The 18,995-nt window shown below is 38.3% G+C and overlaps 1 protein-coding gene and 1 long non-coding RNA gene across 13 annotated transcripts in view; both read right to left on the bottom strand.

The window, feature by feature from the left end:
• Nucleotides 1-18,995, bottom strand: part of LOC127494164 (stonustoxin subunit beta-like) — a 231,044-nt gene that overhangs the window by 98,286 nt on the left and 113,763 nt on the right. The window lies entirely within an intron of this gene.
• On the bottom strand, nt 1,173-13,895 carry LOC127494433 (uncharacterized). Of its 4 annotated transcripts, none has more exons than XR_007924875.1 (3): nt 13,646-13,895; nt 13,367-13,498; nt 1,173-1,945 (listed from the first exon to the last, which is right to left on the bottom strand). It is a non-coding gene; the product is annotated as an uncharacterized LOC127494433 (long non-coding RNA). The 4 variants fall into 4 exon arrangements; XR_007924874.1 differs by lacking the exon at nt 13,367-13,498 and adding an exon at nt 2,200-2,331 and having other exon boundaries at nt 13,646-13,894; XR_007924870.1 differs by lacking the exons at nt 13,367-13,498; nt 13,646-13,895 and adding exons at nt 2,200-2,331; nt 2,479-2,728.

Here is an 18,995-nt window from a genome sequence, read left to right as displayed (position 1 = left end):
TGATGATGATCACACATATACACACCAACAAACAGCACATCTCCGGCTGGAGATCAAACCTCACTGAAGAAAGAGAAACGCTCAACTCGGATCAGCTGTGTCTCACAATCAATCATGACTCGTTCCGGAGTCAATCAGCCGTTTGAACGAATCGTTTGAGTCAATGACTCACTCATTAAGACTTGCTGCCTGATTCATAATTAGAGTATCATTTCATATTTTAATTTTCAAAGCTTCAAAAAGATAACACTGATACATTTAATAAGGTAATTATAAAAACCATCCTTATAAAAATTCTTAATGAAACAGCTGAACAGTAAAAATCAGTTTCTGCTGGAACACAAGCTATACAGCAGAAGAGCTTCAGTCAGTCTGAATCATTCATTTAGTTCATTCATTTAAAGCCACATCAGCAGAAAAGGACATTTTTCATGGTAAACTAAGAGTAAATTATATACACTCCTCAGTTTAGTAAAGCTACAATTTTCCCAGAAGAAATCATTTTAGAAATGTCCATTAATGAAGTTTCTGAATGAATCTGTGGTCTAATATCATTAAAGCAGGACAGTCCAATAAAATCTGCTTTATCGTCCAAACTGATTCTGGCTTCAGTGAGAGTTATTGTGTTCAATAACTGAAGTGTTTTAGTTTCAGTCTGATCAATGGAAATGATTCCTAGTGTCTGTATATCTTCAGCTATATATATGCTTCAATACTTCTTGATAGGGTTTGAATGTACAAGTTCATGTTTATACACACAACTAACATCCACATGATGCAGGTAAAAAACCCTTATCATAAGGCCCATATCATAATGGAAGGGTTTTTCTTAAAGGATTTTTTTCTCAGAACTGCATTGATAATTATTACTAAACATATTTGACTAGATTCTGAAATATTAAGAAAATCAGTGTGTATATTTTCTGTTCTCCAGTTGAGGGCAGCATTGGACCAAAAATGAAAAGTGCTTCTCCTGTTTCCCTGTTCTCTGTATGTCTCAATAGACATTTTCAGTATCTGATATTTAGGTATTCACTTCTCTATAATTGCATTTAACAGAAAATGTGTGCAATAAAATTTCATGTATCTGTGTGAAATTGTGTAGCCTACAACATTTATTATTCTAGTATAATATTGTTTATAACTATGTAACTAAAATTGACTGAGGCGAGTTGCAGTGAGAAACCGAGTGCAGTTTTATTAGAATAAGATACGTGAATCTGTAAACCAAACACAAAATAAACAAAGACTTGGCTGGACTGGACTGGACATGGACATGGACAAACAAACTCACCAAAATGGGTTGCCTGAACAAAGCTAGACAAAAGAACAATGAAACATGAGGGATATTTATACAAAGAGACTAATGACAAACAAGGAACACCTGTGAACAATCAAGACAATGACCCAATCACAAAACAGAACTGATAAACCACATGACTAAATCAACCAATGAGAACATGGCATGATCACATGAGGAGCAGGGAATCACATGACATGGCAAACCATGGCAAATCGAATCATAAACAAAGCAATGACACATTAACCTGAACTTGAAAATAAATCAAGGATCATGGGCGGGCCTGGGCCATGGAGCAGAGCGTCCTGGTGCACTGGCTGACCTGGGCTGTGCATTGGTGGACCAAGCTCCTCAGCCTATAGCGCAAAGGTACATTTATGTACCTAAAGTGTACATATTAATACCTTTTGAAAAGGTACATCCCTATTTTTTTGTACCTTTTTTTTTTCTGAGAGTTACAGTAACTGTGTATATGTGTTCATCCATCCAGATTGGTGACAGAAGTGGATGATACAGTGTTTCTTATGACCAGCGATATGTGAAATATTCAACTAGTTTGACTGAATGTCTAGTGAGTGTAACACATCTACATGTTGTAAGATAATTTTTCCATGGAATCAGATCTGGGAAATCCTTCATCAGGGTCTATGAGAGAGAGAGAAAGATCAAGACATGAATGTTGATGTAAAATAAATGTCATTATTCTTCATACACATGGATCTGTGTCAGTGTGAACAGTAAGTAAAATGTCATTTCTTTGACATGCACAGGAAGTAAAAGATGCGATTTGTGATTCTTAATCTTTAGCTAATGATAAAAACTTCAGATCTACTTTGAAAACAGTGAGCAGTGATTTAATGTCTCAATGAAGTTTCAGCATGTGAAAGCATAAATCATACCTGTTCCTCCTCCTCCACCGGGCATTTTCATCAGAAAGAGAAGAAGAGATAAATGTTTAATGTTATAAAACTCAAGTGTTTGATGGTCTTCCAGTGGATCTCTTCCAAAAATCACCCGTAAGAGATCTAGATCTGACAAAAGACAAACATTAATAACATATGATGAACACCTCAAATGACATGTTGACACACGAATATGAAAATAATTTGTAGGCCTACATTCACAAATGCTGTTTATGAACAGATAATTGCATTTATTTTTTATCTCCAGAGACCCACCAGGTGCTCCAGGAATCTTCTCTCTGAACTTCTCCTTCAGTTCTCTGATGGTGGTTTTATTAAACTCTTCTAATGAATCCGCCACTTCTAACGGTTTATTCTTGCTGTCATTAAAGTTGACGAGGACCTGATAGATCATTCTGAATCTGTTTTAGCAGAAAATGACCATGAACAGAGAAGAAACAGGAATCGTTTGATCGCTGTAAGTTAAATCATGAAAGCGACTGTCAGTTTCACTTTCACTTTGATTCAGTGTGTGTTAAAGGGTGTGTTTAACTGATCATAACCCGGTAGAGTTAGTTCAGAAGGACAATGAGAGGAACAGAGTACAGAAACATGAATCTGAACATTATAAGGTCAGGCCAATGTGTTTATTAAACTTTAATAACTTTCAACCTTAATAATATTATATATATTATAGATATTATATTGGATGCACAAAAGTTGTCTCCATATACACAACAAGCTATAAAGGTAAACCTTGTTTTATGACAGCACAAACCCATCTGTCTTCATCAGAGCTCAACGTTTCTAACACAGATCTTTTAAACCGATATAACATAATGACAGTCCTAGCCGAGTGAGTGGCTGCTGTCATTGCTGAAGAAAATCGAGTTTCCCCATTGCATCCTCCAAAACTTAAGATCAGAAATTGTAAGCAGTTATTCTACTTACGGAACGAACGCGGCACCAGTTCCATTTTTTCCGTAAGTAGAATAGGGAAGGCGTAGGACATACAGCGTAAGCTTTTTGAAGAATATGAAAGTGCGGTTTTGGCGGAAGCACTTGGAAGGCGATCATTTGTTTATATAAAGCATATACATTTAAATTTTTTCGAAAATGACCAATCGCTTCTCTAGATAAGACTCTTATTCCTCGTCTGGTATCGTTTAAAGCTCTTTGAAGCTGCACTGAAACTGTAATTTTGACCTTCAACCGTCTGGAGGCCATTGAAGTCCACTATAAGGAGAATAATCCTGGAATGTTTTCATCAAAAAACTTACTTTTTTTACCGCAATTTTCACTGGGTTTAAAACACACTCTAAATTAAACTGCAGTTCATTTTCATTTTACTTTAACGGTTGGTGTTATATCATCAGAAAAACTCCTGAGATCCATAAGCTAATGCCAGCGACTTACCTTTGAGACTCGACAGCTGAGCGCGGGCATTTCTCTCAGCGTCACATTTCGTACGCCGTACTATTTGAATTCATGATTGGTTGACTGCCAAATTAAAATCTTAAACAGCCTAAAATAACGTTAATAACCAGTTAATGGAAACGATAAAATAACATTAACTGGTTAATAGAAATTTCAAATGAGTGTTTGTTCAGAATGATTAAACTTGATTTTGTTTCCATTTGTTCCTGGTTTCCGGTTTTGTTTGTTTGTTCCTTCGTTTCATTCATTCTGGTGTTACGCAGCACATTTGAGCTTCTGCTAGAGGTTTGTTCTCTCGTGTCAAGCAGGTTCAGTTGAGCTCCTGTTTATATTCGCTGATCAATGTTTATATGTGAATAAAAAGCCTAAATTCAACCTGTTCATCATATAAAGTGTTTGTGTCTCTTCAGAAAATGTTGACTAAAACCGCTCAATTCATATGGATTAGTTCTATGATCTCTTCATGAACTTTTTGAAGCGTCACAGTGATAGTTGTAGCTGTCAATGGAGGGACAGAAATCTCTCAGTAGTCGATCAAGCCTGTTTATTATCTATTGACACTGTTTTAAGAAGAATATCTTTATTTTGATATTAAATCATATTTAAATTGTGAGATAATAGCCCAAGTCACCATGTACTCTCTGTAGTCAGAGGATCGACCTGCTGTCTGTTCTGTCTTTCAGGAAAAGCCTCAAGCCGGAGGATTTAAGAGGCGAAAACCTGCTTCGGGAGGATTCATTCAGACCCCTGAAGGTCAAACAAAATCTGCTTCAAGAAAATGGAACAGACTGAAATTTTAGTCTTAATTCAAATGTCCTTTGACTATTTTAACAATGGACAAGCCATTCAATGTGTCACGCTTCAACTTCTAATGAGAGAGCCAAAGTTCAGTCTGTATGAGGGTAGATGGGAAATGGAGTCCAAATGATGTGTGTAGTCCAGGGTGGAGTGCCCTCTGGTGGCAACGACGGGCACTCTCACTGGTGATCGTGACAGATACACTATGGCGATTCAAAGTGGTGGACATAAAAAGGAACAAATACATAAGAATTAAAAAGATTGATAGAAAATGCATAAAGAGGATACATGAATAAAATACATTGCAGTCAGTTTGGACGTATCACAGTGTTCATTCAGTAAATGCACAGCTAAACTGAAGTGTTTTGACTCTGGATTTGAGTGTGACTACTGTTGGAGCACATCTGGAGCCTCAATCTGGAGATTTCATCCTAAAAGTGTATGTATGCACAAAACATATATTCTGCATACGCACAAGTTTTCAGATATATAAAACCATACGCCAGAACCTGTGTAAAAATCCCTTTATAAATCCCAGTCAGAGGAAGATTGCAAATCAAAGATATGCAGTTTTGCTGATAAGGTAAACATATCTTTTAGGATGTTTATGGGCTATTTTTAGTGGAAACAGATCGGCCTGCTTATTTATTGCAGTGTAAATACAATTGTCTGTCTCTGCGCGTCACTGACAAAGTATTTTAAAAACGTGCAAATCTTACAATAATCCACCCTGCTGGAGATGAAAACATGAACAAGTTTCTCCAAGTCTTGCAATATTTTTGAGATGATAGTGCGCTGATTTAGTTATTGCTTTTACGAGACTACTGAAACTAAGATCTGACTCCAGAATCACACCAAGATTCCTGACTTGTTCTTTGACTCCAAGAGTCAAGGTGTGCGTTCACCTTGAGATCTTTGTTTCCAAATGCAATGACTTCAGTTTTGTCTTTGTCTTCTACTGAAGGAAGTTTTGGCTCATCAAACTGTTAATTTCATCAGTGCATTGGCACAGGGAGTCAATGGTGCTGTAGTCATAGATCTGGGTGTCGTCTGCATAGCTGTGATGAGCAATCTGGTTCGTTCTCATTATTTGGCTCAGTGGCAGCATATACAGACTGAACAAGAACGGTCCAAGGATTGAGCCTTGAGGGACTCCACATGTCATGGATGTCCACTCAGATTTATGGATACTCACATAATAACCTCTCCATTCTGAGTTTGACCTGAACCATTTCAGGACCATCCCAGAAAGCCCGACCCAGTTTTCCAGCCTGTCGAGAAGTATTCTGTATCGACAGTGTCAAACGCAGCACTGATATTTTACCAGAATCGGTGTTTAAGGGAATATCATTTATTATCTTTATGAGCGCTGTCTCTGCTGTGATGAGGTCAGAAACCAGATTGAAAGTTGTCAAAGTGTCCATTTGAACTTAAGAACTTGTTCAGCTGATTGAAAACAACTATTTCAATGATCTTGCCTATGAAAGGAAGATTTGAGATTGGTCTGTAGTTGCTCAATATGGTGTTATCCAGACTGCTCTTTTTCAGGAGGGGCTGAACCACTGCAGTTTTCAGAGAGTTTGGAAAAGTCCCAGGAAGAAGTGAGGCGTTTACCACTTCTAGAAGATCTGCTTCTAAACAGTTTCAACACGCTTTTGTTGAGTTTCTCCAAGGTGTTTTGTGTCTGCCACTCTTCTTCCTGACTTTCACTGGAGCAAAATCATCAATTACACTCTTAACTTTTGAGTTAATCAAGGAGAAAATCAACAGAGTCCACAGATATGTTTGGTGTTAAAGATACAGCCTTCATAAACAGTACACTAGTGTTCTCATTTAAGACACTTAAATGTATGAATATAAAGTTTCCTTGAAATAAAAACAACTGAGCATACTCATGTTGAATTATTAAAGATGATGATCATGTCTAGTAAACAAGATTCAAAGTCATGGAAATATTAATCCAATCATACATGTCAGAGCAAAAGCCACTGCTGTTTGAACAGCTGAAAACAAATGATCTGTTGTTTCAATTTGAGATTCACAATCAATCCAGTTATTATGATCAATATTAAATCTACGTCTACTGTGCTGGAGTGTGACACAGATGAAGACCAACAATCATACTTTCGAATCTTCCCCGTTTGACCGACTTGAAGCTGAAAACTGACATTCAGAGAGAGAGAGATGCAGTAAAGGAGCTGCTCACTCACTCATGGCCTGATTACTCTAGGCTCCTCCCACTCGTCCTCCTCCACCAATCAGAACGCTGGAAGACTCATTGATCACAGCTGCACTGGAGTACAGGAGCTTTGAAAAGCTCTTGTGGTGAATCAGTGTCTGTCTGACGCTCGCTCAGATCTCTCTCTATCTCTCTCGTTTTCCTCCCTGCGGTATGGTAATATAATGTTTCCTCCTTTCAGCTCCAGTCTCTTCTGGGCTGTTTGTTCTTTTGGCTTTTTATCAGTTTGGGCCTCTATGTTGGGCTCATTATGGGGGAAACTTTTGACAAAACCATTTTCAGTCTCATTGTCCAGCTAACAATCTACACGAAGAAAAGTTTGGCCTCAGACTATTTAAAACCAGAAGAAAAGAAGTGGATATTTTTCAGCATTGATGATGTTGCAGTAAAAGATGGTTGTGTTGGTCAGTGAATCCTGAAAACAGACGCTGTATGGCGGTTTCCACACTTCATGAAGCAGCACAGCCGCTTTCAGCTGTGATGATAAGAAGAAGAAAGGTTTCTTGAGCAGCAAATCAGCATCTTAGCAGGATTTCTGAAGGATCAGTGTTTGTTTGAAATGAACTCAAGATATAATATTGTATGAATAAAACACAGATCGCATCTGTAAATCTAGAATAAAAGATCCATAAAAAGGAGGAAATATCAGTCTTGATTCCAGCAGGAGTGTCTGTAAAAACAGAGTCCAGTTCTGAACAACTCCATTTGAGCACTTTGAGCAAAGCAGATGTGGTAGAAATACATCATGTGCAGATAAAAAAACATGAATAACAAATACTTATTTCTGAACGCTTACAAAATAAGTGTAAAAATTCCCAATCTTCTGATCAGATGTGTGGAACAAGAAGCCATGAATGAAATGACACAAGCAGCTGATAGCAAACAGGTAAATTCTGCTTTGGTAAATGAATGATCTGTTAATTTCTACAGCACATGCCCAGAAAGAGTCCCAGTGCACACAGCGATCCACGACACTCGCTGAGGAAACACCAGCGCCACCTAGAAATCAAACACTTGATGCTTCCTTACAGTCATTTCTGAATCACTGCAGGTTTATATTTCCCCATACAGAAACACAGAACGAGGCTCGTGTTTGATCGCCATCAAGAAACCGCTCAAAAGCAGTTTCAATAGTAGCGCTCGCTCTCGCCTTTGTGATGGAATACTAGACTTGTTTGGACCACAATTGTTCAGTGGATCATTTGTTTGAGAATTTAATACAAGTTTCAAACTGCAGTGACAGAAATCTCTCAGTAACTGATGTGTGTGTTGGTGAAATGTGCTTTTCCAGCAGCCAGACAGTCTTTACTGACAGAAGAGTCAACAGCGTTCACGCACGGCTTTCGTCTCGCTTCAGAAAAACACTTCAATCACGTTTGATGTTGTTTCTTAGACTGCACACTCCGTGACCCACCAGATGAGAAATACATTTCATAGATTGATATATCATGTCTTCTGCATTTAAAATATACACATTGTGCACAATGAGGCTCAACACTATAGCAAACACGACTGACTGGTCAATGCGGTCAAGAGTCTCAACACTAGTGTTACAGGTTCAACATTCACTTTATTGATGATCATCAGGTTACAGAAACAGCAGCTGTTGAGAGAAACTCACACACTTGAGAAAGTTCAGCACTAGATGTGTTACCTGGACGCGTGTTCCGGTCCAGATTTACTTTTATTTACAAAGGCCACCTCCAGTCCTTTCCTCTGGCCGTACGTGTAGACACATGAAACTGGATGTTCCATCTTTATCTTTAAGTTCAGCACTAGATGTGTTACTGGACGAGTGCTCTGGTCCAGCCTGGCCTAAAATAAAGGTAACTTCCATGGCCTTCCTCTGGCTTTAATTGTACAGAGCTGAAACTGGATGCTCCATCGTTGATTTTGTTCTTCTCGCCTCCCTCTCAGCCTCACCCACCAGGACAGCCACTGCTGCTCGGGCTGCCTCCTCTCTGGCCTGCCTTTTGCTGGAGGCGCTCATGAGGAGGAAGGTGCGCCGGCCCATCTTCACTCGGTAGCTAAACCTGAAAGACAGAGACTGTGAGGAGAGACTGACAGGTGTGTGACACGTGATCTACATGACAGTGAGGACACAATGAGGTGAGATCAGAGGTGTGTGTGGTTTAGCCTAATTTTCATACTGCTGGAAAAAGTGTCCAGGTAAACACAGTTGAGATTCAGAAGAGACGACTGCGTTTAAATGAAGAGTGAATCTGCTAAAATATTGTTCAGCAGCTTTAAGCTTTCTTGAATCAGATATCGTTTGACCTTCAGGGGTCCGAATCGGTGAATCCTCCTCAAGTTGTCTCAAAGGCCATTGGTGAATCTCTGGCTCCTCATGAGGCCTTTTCCTGAACGTCCTTCATTTATGAAGGTCACTTCCAGGCATTTCCTCTGGCCATAGGTGAAGCGAGCAGAAACTGTGTGGTCCATATCTTCTCTGAGGAGGGCAAATACATTCCTGCATTTCACCCTGTGGAGCTTCATCAGGGGAGGTTGAACGTTGGCAGTGGGGGTCTTATGTTCCTGAAAGCATAAAATAAGAAGGGTTTTTTCATAAATCTTATGTTCAGTTACTCAGTGGAAAATCAATGAATGATACCTGTCATGTTGAGGAAAGGAGTGTCATGTTTCACAGTACTTAAAAACGCAGGGTGAGTTTCACACTGAAGTTCAACACTTGGAGTTAGACGTGAGGGAACATCTACTGTCAAAAGGTGTATAATGCAGTAATCTCTGACCCAAACACAGATTAAAAGGAGGAAATATGGATCTTGAGATCCACACAGAGTCCATTTGAACAAAACATTAAATGACACAAAAACCCCACACAAGACTGAGAAATCTGAACAAATCTAGATAGACGTGATACTGATGAACAACATGTAAGAAAAGCTTCAACTTTATTCTGCAATCAAACACTTTCTGTCCTACAGACTGTAGAGTTTGGGATCATGTGATAACGGAGCCGACGGACACAAGAATCACACCAGAGATGAGGTTTATTTACAAGCTGCTGCAAAAATCAGCAAAGAAAGTGTTAAAGGAGTTTAATAAAATAAAAGGTAAAACAAATTAAAAACAAACTTTTCTAAAACTGACAAATACAAAATCTTCAATAAAAACGAGTTAAGTCAAATACAAATGGATAAAAAGTAACTTCCTTAGTTAAAATAAAAATGTTAAGCCCACATAAGTTATAAAAACATGGTATTTAAAAAAAAATAAATAAAAACAGTGCAAAATAAGATTTAATACATATAATATTTACAATATGGGATGGGGTGGATGGACAAGTTAAAAAAGAAAAGCTGCCTCCTCTCTGGCCTGTCTTTTGCTGGAGGCGCTCATGAGGAGGAAGGTGCTCTTCTTCAGCTCCTCGCCGCAGCCCTCCGGGAACATCTCCTGGCCAATCCTGACCCGTGCTGTGAATTTAACAGAGAAAGATGAGGGAGAGGGAGAGAGACGTCAGACACAGATCCTCCAAAAAAAAAAAAAAAAAATTCTTAATTAGATGAAATAAAATGTTGAGCAGTGACATCAGTCAAGAGTTAGAGAAACTTGTTCATGCTTTCATCTCCAGCAGGGTGGATTATTGTAATGACTCCTCACTGGCCTTCCCAACAACACCATAAGACATCTGCAGCCCGTCCAGAACACTTGCCTGGCCGAGTTGTGTGGTATTTGACAACATTTCCTCATAACTTGATCAACTCTGCTGAAGGTCCTTGTTAAATGTTCACGCTCTTCTTTGACTTCACACTCGACATGATCTCTGCGCTCTCTAATATCACTAACTGCAAGTTAATCCATAACTAATCGTGATTGGATGGTCATTTTGCTGTACGAGGATCTTGGCTACTTTTGATCAGATTATTGCATGACAGAAGACTACTACTCGCTCTATGATCACCCATCCATAAAGACATTAGTACAAAAAACATTTTTGTTCATCTGTTCTTAGAGTTGTCAATTCATGATACTTTCTCATCTCAATTCTATCAGAAGCCTTCGAATCACGACACTTTTAGGCTGAAACTCAGAACAATGAAACTGTTCACATCTACTGAAGTGATCAAGTCAATTTTACAGTTGTGAACTCTGTTATGAGACCTCAAGAAACAGCTGGAAAGGAGTTTCTATAGTATCTTTGTGATGAAACACATGAACAGATGAAATAAATCAGGGTTTCTCTTCAGCTTCTAACCCGTATCAGAGCCTCAGCAGCTGTATTTGATGCTTCTTTCTGCACATTATGACATTCAGAAGAAATATTCTGATTCTTACCGCTTCTCCAGCTCTTCAGATGATGATGATCACACATATACACACCAACAAACAGCACATCTCCAGCTGGAGATCAAACCTCACTGAAGAAAGAGAAACGCTCAACTCGGATCAGCTGTGTCTCACAATCAATCATGACTCGTTCCGAAGTCAATCAGCCGTTTGAACGAATCGTTTGAGTCAATGACTCACTCATTAAGACTTGCTGCCTGATTCATAATTAGAGTATCATTTCATATTTTCAAAGTTTCAAAAAGATAACACTGATACATTTAATAAGGCAATTATAAAAACCATCCTTATAAAAATTCTTAATGAATTTCTGATCCTCAAACTTCACAGAAACAGCTGAACAGTAAAAATCAGTTTCTGCTGGAACACAAGCTATACAGCAGAAGAGCTTCAGTCAGTCTGAATCATTCATTTAGTTCATTCATTTAAAGCCACATCAGCAGAAAAGGACATTTTTCATGGTAAACTAAGAGTAAATTATATACACTCCTCAGTTTAGTAAAGCTACAGTTTTCCCAGAAGAAATCATTTTTAGAAATGTCCATTAATGAAGTTTCTGAATTAATCTGTGGTCTAATATCATTAAAGCAGGACAGTCCAATAAAATCTGCTTTATCATCCAAACTGATTCTGGCTTCAGTGAGAGTTATTGTGTTCAATAACTGAAGTGTTTTAGTTTCAGTCTGATCAATGGAAATGATTCCTAGTGTCTGTATATCTTCAGCTATATATATGCTTCAATACTTCTTGATAGGGTTTGAATGTACAAGTTCATGTTTATACACACAACTAACATCCACATGATGCAGGTAAAAAACCCTTATCATAAGGCCCATATCATAATGGAAGGGTTTTTCTTAAAGGATTTTTTTCTCAGAACTGCATTGATAATTATTACTAAACATGTTTGACTAGATTCTGGATCTTAATTTATTTAAAATTGAATACAATTATTTTAAAGGATAAATGACTTTCTTCTAAATTTAAATTATGTCGGTTATATTTTAACTAAAAATAACAAATGAATATAGCTGATGAGACACTGTTCAATAGAAATATTAAGAAAATCAGTGTGTATATTTTCTGTTCTCCAGTTGAGGGCAGCATTGGACCAAAAATGAAAAGCTTCTCCTGTTTCCCTGTTCTCTGTATGTCTCAATAGACATTTTCAGTATCTGATATTTAGGTATTCACTTCTCTATAATTGCATTTAACAGAAAATGTGTGCAATAAAATTTCATGTATCTGTGTGAAATTGTGTAGCCTACAACATTTATTATTCTAGTATAATATTGTTTATAACTATGTAACTAAAATTGACTGAGGCGAGTTGCAGTGAGAAACCGAGTGCAGTTTTATTAGAATAAGATACGTGAATCTGTAAACCAAACACAAAATAAACAAAGACTTGGCTGGACTGGACTGGACTGGGCTGGGCTGGGCTGGGCTGGACATGGACATGGACAAACAAACTCACCAAAATGGGTTGCCTGAACAAAGCTAGACAAAAGAACAATGAAACATGAGGGATATTTATACAAAGAGACTAATGACAAACAAGGAACACCTGTGAACAATCAAGACAATGACCCAATCACAAAACAGAACTGATAAACCACATGACTAAATCAACCAATGAGAACATGGCATGATCACATGAGGAGCAGGGAATCACATGACATGGCAAACCATGGCAAATCGAATCATAAACAAAGCAATGACACATTAACCTGAACTTGAAAATAAATCAAGGATCATGGGCGGGCCTGGGCCATGGAGCAGAGCGTCCTGGTGCACTGGCTGACCTGGGCTGTGCATTGGTGGACCAAGCTCCTCAGCCTATAGCGCAAAGGTACATTTATGTACCTAAAGTGTACATATTAATACCTTTTGAAAAGGTACATCCCTATTTTTTTGTACCTTTTTTTTTTCTGAGAGTTACAGTAACTGTGTATATGTGTTCATCCATCCAGATTGGTGACAGAAGTGGATGATACAGTGTTTCTTATGACCAGCGATATGTGAAATATTCAACTAGTTTGACTGAATGTCTAGTGAGTGTAACACATCTACATGTTGTAAGATAATTTTTCCATGGAATCAGATCTGGGAAATCCTTCATCAGGGTCTATGAGAGAGAGAGAAAGATCAAGACATGAATGTTGATGTAAAATAAATGTCATTATTCTTCATACACATGGATCTGTGTCAGTGTGAACAGTAAGTAAAATGTCATTTCTTTGACATGCACAGGAAGTAAAAGATGCGATTTGTGATTCTTAATCTTTAGCTAATGATAAAAACTTCAGATCTACTTTGAAAACAGTGAGCAGTGATTTAATGTCTCAATGAAGTTTCAGCATGTGAAAGCATAAATCATACCTGTTCCTCCTCCTCCACCGGGCATTTTCATCAGAAAGAGAAGAAGAGATAAATGTTTAATGTTATAAAACTCAAGTGTTTGATGGTCTTCCAGTGGATCTCTTCCAAAAATCACCCGTAAGAGATCTAGATCTGACAAAAGACAAACATTAATAACATATGATGAACACCTCAAATGACATGTTGACACACGAATATGAAAATAATTTGTAGGCCTACATTCACAAATGCTGTTTATGAACAGATAATTGCATTTATTTTTTATCTCCAGAGACCCACCAGGTGCTCCAGGAATCTTCTCTCTGAACTTCTCCTTCAGTTCTCTGATGGTGGTTTTATTAAACTCTTCTAATGAATCCGCCACTTCTAACGGTTTATTCTTGCTGTCATTAAAGTTGACGAGGACCTGATAGATCATTCTGAATCTGTTTTAGCAGAAAATGACCATGAACAGAGAAGAAACAGGAATCGTTTGATCGCTGTAAGTTAAATCATGAAAGCGACTGTCAGTTTCACTTTCACTTTGATTCAGTGTGTGTTAAAGGGTGTGTTTAACTGATCATAACCCGGTAGAGTTAGTTCAGAAGGACAATGAGAGGAACAGAGTACAGAAACATGAATCTGAACATTATAAGGTCAGGCCAATGTGTTTATTAAACTTTAATAACTTTCAACCTTAATAATATTATATATATTATAGATATTATATTGGATGCACAAAAGTTGTCTCCATATACACAACAAGCTATAAAGGTAAACCTTGTTTTATGACAGCACAAACCCATCTGTCTTCATCAGAGCTCAACGTTTCTAACACAGATCTTTTAAACCGATATAACATAATGACAGTCCTAGCCGAGTGAGTGGCTGCTGTCATTGCTGAAGAAAATCGAGTTTCCCCATTGCATCCTCCAAAACTTAAGATCAGAAATTGTAAGCAGTTATTCTACTTACGGAACGAACGCGGCACCAGTTCCATTTTTTCCGTAAGTAGAATAGGGAAGGCGTAGGACATACAGCGTAAGCTTTTTGAAGAATATGAAAGTGCGGTTTTGGCGGAAGCACTTGGAAGGCGATCATTTGTTTATATAAAGCATATACATTTAAATTTTTTCGAAAATGACCAATCGCTTCTCTAGATAAGACTCTTATTCCTCGTCTGGTATCGTTTAAAGCTCTTTGAAGCTGCACTGAAACTGTAATTTTGACCTTCAACCGTCTGGAGGCCATTGAAGTCCACTATAAGGAGAATAATCCTGGAATGTTTTCATCAAAAAACTTACTTTTTTTACCGCAATTTTCACTGGGTTTAAAACACACTCTAAATCACCTGCAGTTCATTTTCATTTTACTTTAACGGTTGGTGTTATATCATCAGAAAAACTCCTGAGATCCATAAGCTAATGCCAGCGACTTACCTTTGAGACTCGACAGCTGAGCGCGGGCATTTCTCTCAGCGTCACATTTCGTACGCCGTACTATTTGAATTCATGATTGGTTGACTGCCAAATTAAAATCTTAAACAGCCTAAAATAACGTTAATAACCAGTTAATGGAAACGATAAAATAACATTAACTGGTTAATAGAAATTTCAAATGAGTGTTTGTTCAGAATGATTGAACTTGATTTTGTTTCCATTTGTTCCTGGTTTCCGGTTTTGTTTGTTTGTTCCTTCGTTTCATTCATTCTGGTGTTACGCAGCACATTTGAGCTTCTGCTAGAGGTTTGTTCTCTCGTGTCAAGCAGGTTCGGTTGAGCTTCTGTTTATATTCGCTGATCAATGTTTATATGTGAATAAAAAGCCTAAATTCAACCTGTTCATCATATAAAGTGTTTGTGTCTCTTCAGAAAATGTTGACTAAAACCGCTCAATTCATATGGATTAGTTCTATGATCTCTTCATGAACTTTTTGAAGCGTCACAGTGATAGTTGTAGCTGTCAATGGAGGGACAGAAATCTCTCAGTAGTCGATCAAGCCTGTTTATTATCTATTGACACTGTTTTAAGAAGAATATCTTTATTTTGATATTAAATCATATTTAAATTGTGAGATAATAGCCCAAGTCACCATGTACTCTCTGTAGTCAGAGGATCGACCTGCTGTCTGTTCTGTCTTTCAGGAAAAGCCTCAAGCCGGAGGATTTAAGAGGCGAAAACCTGCTTCGGGAGGATTCATTCAGACCCCTGAAGGTCAAACAAAATCTGCTTCAAGAAAATGGAACAGACTGAAATTTTAGTCTTAATTCAAATGTCCTTTGACTATTTTAACAATGGACAAGCCATTCAATGTGTCACGCTTCAACTTCTAATGAGAGAGCCAAAGTTCAGTCTGTATGAGGGTAGATGGGAAATGGAGTCCAAATGATGTGTGTAGTCCAGGGTGGAGTGCCCTCTGGTGGCAACGACGGGCACTCTCACTGGTGATCGTGACAGATACACTATGGCGATTCAAAGTGGTGGACATAAAAAGGAACAAATACATAAGAATTAAAAAGATTGATAGAAAATGCATAAAGAGGATACATGAATAAAATACATTGCAGTCAGTTTGGACGTATCACAGTGTTCATTCAGTAAATGCACAGCTAAACTGAAGTGTTTTGACTCTGGATTTGAGTGTGACTACTGTTGGAGCACATCTGGAGCCTCATTTCCGTAGATTTCATCCTAAAAGTGTATGTATGCACAAAACATATATTCTGCATACGCACAAGTTTTCAGATATATAAAACCATACGCCAGAACCTGTGTAAAAATCCCTTTATAAATCCCAGTCAGAGGAAGATTGCAAATCAAAGATATGCAGTTTTGCTGATAAGGTAAACATATCTTTTAGGATGTTTATGGGCTATTTTTAGTGGAAACAGATCGGCCTGCTTATTTATTGCAGTGTAAATACAATTGTCTGTCTCTGCGCGTCACTGACAAAGTATTTTAAAAACGTGCAAATCTTACAATAATCCACCCTGCTGGAGATGAAAACATGAACAAGTTTCTCCAAGTCTTGCAATATTTTTGAGATGATTTAGTTATTGCTTTTACGAGACTACTGAAACTAAGATCTGACTCCAGAATCACACCAAGATTCCTGACTTGTTCTTTGACTCCAAGAGTCAAGGTGTGCGTTCACCTTGAGATCTTTGTTTCCAAATGCAATGACTTCAGTTTTGTCTTTGTCTTCTACTGAAGGAAGTTTTGGCTCATCAAACTGTTAATTTCATCAGTGCATTGGCACAGGGAGTCAATGGTGCTGTAGTCTGTAGATCTGGGTGTCGTCTGCATAGCTGTGATGAGCAATCTGGTTCGTTCTCATTATTTGGCTCAGTGGCAGCATATACAGACTGAACAAGAACGGTCCAAGGATTGAGCCTTGAGGGACTCCACATGTCATGGATGTCCACTCAGATTTATGGATACTCACATAATAACCTCTCCATTCTGAGTTTGACCTGAACCATTTCAGGACCATCCCAGAAAGCCCGACCCAGTTTTCCAGCCTGTCGAGAAGTATTCTGTATCGACAGTGTCAAACGCAGCACTGATATTTTACCAGAATCGGTGTTTAAGGGAATATCATTTATTATCTTTATGAGCGCTGTCTCTGCTGTGATGAGGTCAGAAACCAGATTGAAAGTTGTCAAAGTGTCCATTTGAACTTAAGAACTTGTTCAGCTGATTGAAAACAACTTTTTCAATGATCTTGCCTATGAAAGGAAGATTTGAGATTGGTCTGTAGTTGCTCAATATGGTGTTATCCAGACTGCTCTTTTTCAGGAGGGGCTGAACCACTGCAGTTTTCAGAGAGTTTGGAAAAGTCCCAGGAAGAAGTGAGGTGTTTACCACTTCTAGAAGATCTGCTTCTAAACAGTTCAACACGCTTTTGTTGAGTTTCTCCAAGGTGTTTTGTGTCTGCCACTCTTCTTCCTGACTTTCACTGGAGCAAAATCATCAATTACACTCTTAACTTTTGAGTTAATCAAGGAGAAAATCAACAGAGTCCACAGATATGTTTGGTGTTAAAGATACAGCCTTCATAAACAGTACACTAGTGTTCTCATTTAAGACACTTAAATGTATGAATATAAAGTTTCCTTGAAATAAAAACAACTGAGCATACTCATGTTGAATTATTAAAGATGATGATCATGTCTAGTAAACAAGATTCAAAGTCATGGAAATATTAATCCAATCATACATGTCAGAGCAAAAGCCACTGCTGTTTGAACAGCTGAAAACAAATGATCTGTTGTTTCAATTTGAGATTCACAATCAATCCAGTTATTATGATCAATATTAAATCTACGTCTACTGTGCTGGAGTGTGACACAGATGAAGACCAACAATCATACTTTCGAATCTTCCCCGTTTGACCGACTTGAAGCTGAAAACTGACATTCAGAGAGAGAGAGATGCAGTAAAGGAGCTGCTCACTCACTCATGGCCTGATTACTCTAGGCTCCTCCCACTCGTCCTCCTCCACCAATCAGAACGCTGGAAGACTCATTGATCACAGCTGCACTGGAGTACAGGAGCTTTGAAAAGCTCTTGTGGTGAATCAGTGTCTGTCTGACGCTCGCTCAGATCTCTCTCTATCTCTCTCGTTTTCCTCCCTGCGGTATGGTAATATAATGTTTCCTCCTTTCAGCTCCAGTCTCTTCTGGGCTGTTTGTTCTTTTGGCTTTTTATCAGTTTGGGCCTCTATGTTGGGCTCATTATGGGGGAAACTTTTGACAAAACCATTTTCAGTCTCATTGTCCAGCTAACAATCTACATGAAGAAAAGTTTGGCCTCAGACTATTTAAATCCAGAAGAAAAGAAGTGGATATTTTTCAGCATTGATGATGTTGCAGTAAAAGATGGTTGTGTTGGTCAGTGAATCCTGAAAACAGACACTGTATGGCGGTTTCCACACTTCATGAAGCAGCACAGCCGCTTTCAGCTGTGATGATAAGAAGAAGAAAGGTTTCTTGAGCAGCAAATCAGCATCTTAGCAGGATTTCTGAAGGATCAGTGTTTGTTTGAAATGAACTCAAGATATAATATTGTATGAATAAAACACAGATCGCATCTGTAAATCTAGAATAAAAGATCCATAAAAAGGAGGAAATATCAGTCTTGATTCCAGCAGCAGTGTCTGTAAAAACAGAGTCCAGTTCTGAACAACTCCATTTGAGCACTTTGAGCAAAGCAGATGTGGTAGAAATACATCATGTGCAGATAAAAAAACATGAATAACAAATACTTATTTCTGAACGCTTACAAAATAAGTGTAAAAATTCCCAATCTTCTGATCAGATGTGTGGAACAAGAAGCCATGAATGAAATGACACAAGCAGCTGATAGCAAACAGGTAAATTCTGCTTTGGTAAATGAATGATCTGTTAATTTCTACAGCACATGCCCAGAAAGAGTCCCAGTGCACACAGCGATCCACGACACTCGCTGAGGAAACACCAGCGCCACCTAGAAATCAAACACTTGATGCTTCCTTACAGTCATTTCTGAATCACTGCAGGTTTATATTTCCCCATACAGAAACACAGAACGAGGCTCGTGTTTGATCGCCATCAAGAAACCGCTCAAAAGCAGTTTCAATAGTAGCGCTCGCTCTCGCCTTTGTGATGGAA

This window comes from Ctenopharyngodon idella, chromosome 2 (assembly GCF_019924925.1).
Source record: "Ctenopharyngodon idella isolate HZGC_01 chromosome 2, HZGC01, whole genome shotgun sequence".
Classification (NCBI taxonomy): domain Eukaryota; kingdom Metazoa; phylum Chordata; class Actinopteri; order Cypriniformes; family Xenocyprididae; genus Ctenopharyngodon; species Ctenopharyngodon idella.
Note: the sequence above shows the minus strand (reverse complement) of the source record. Positions and strands in the feature narration are given on the sequence as shown.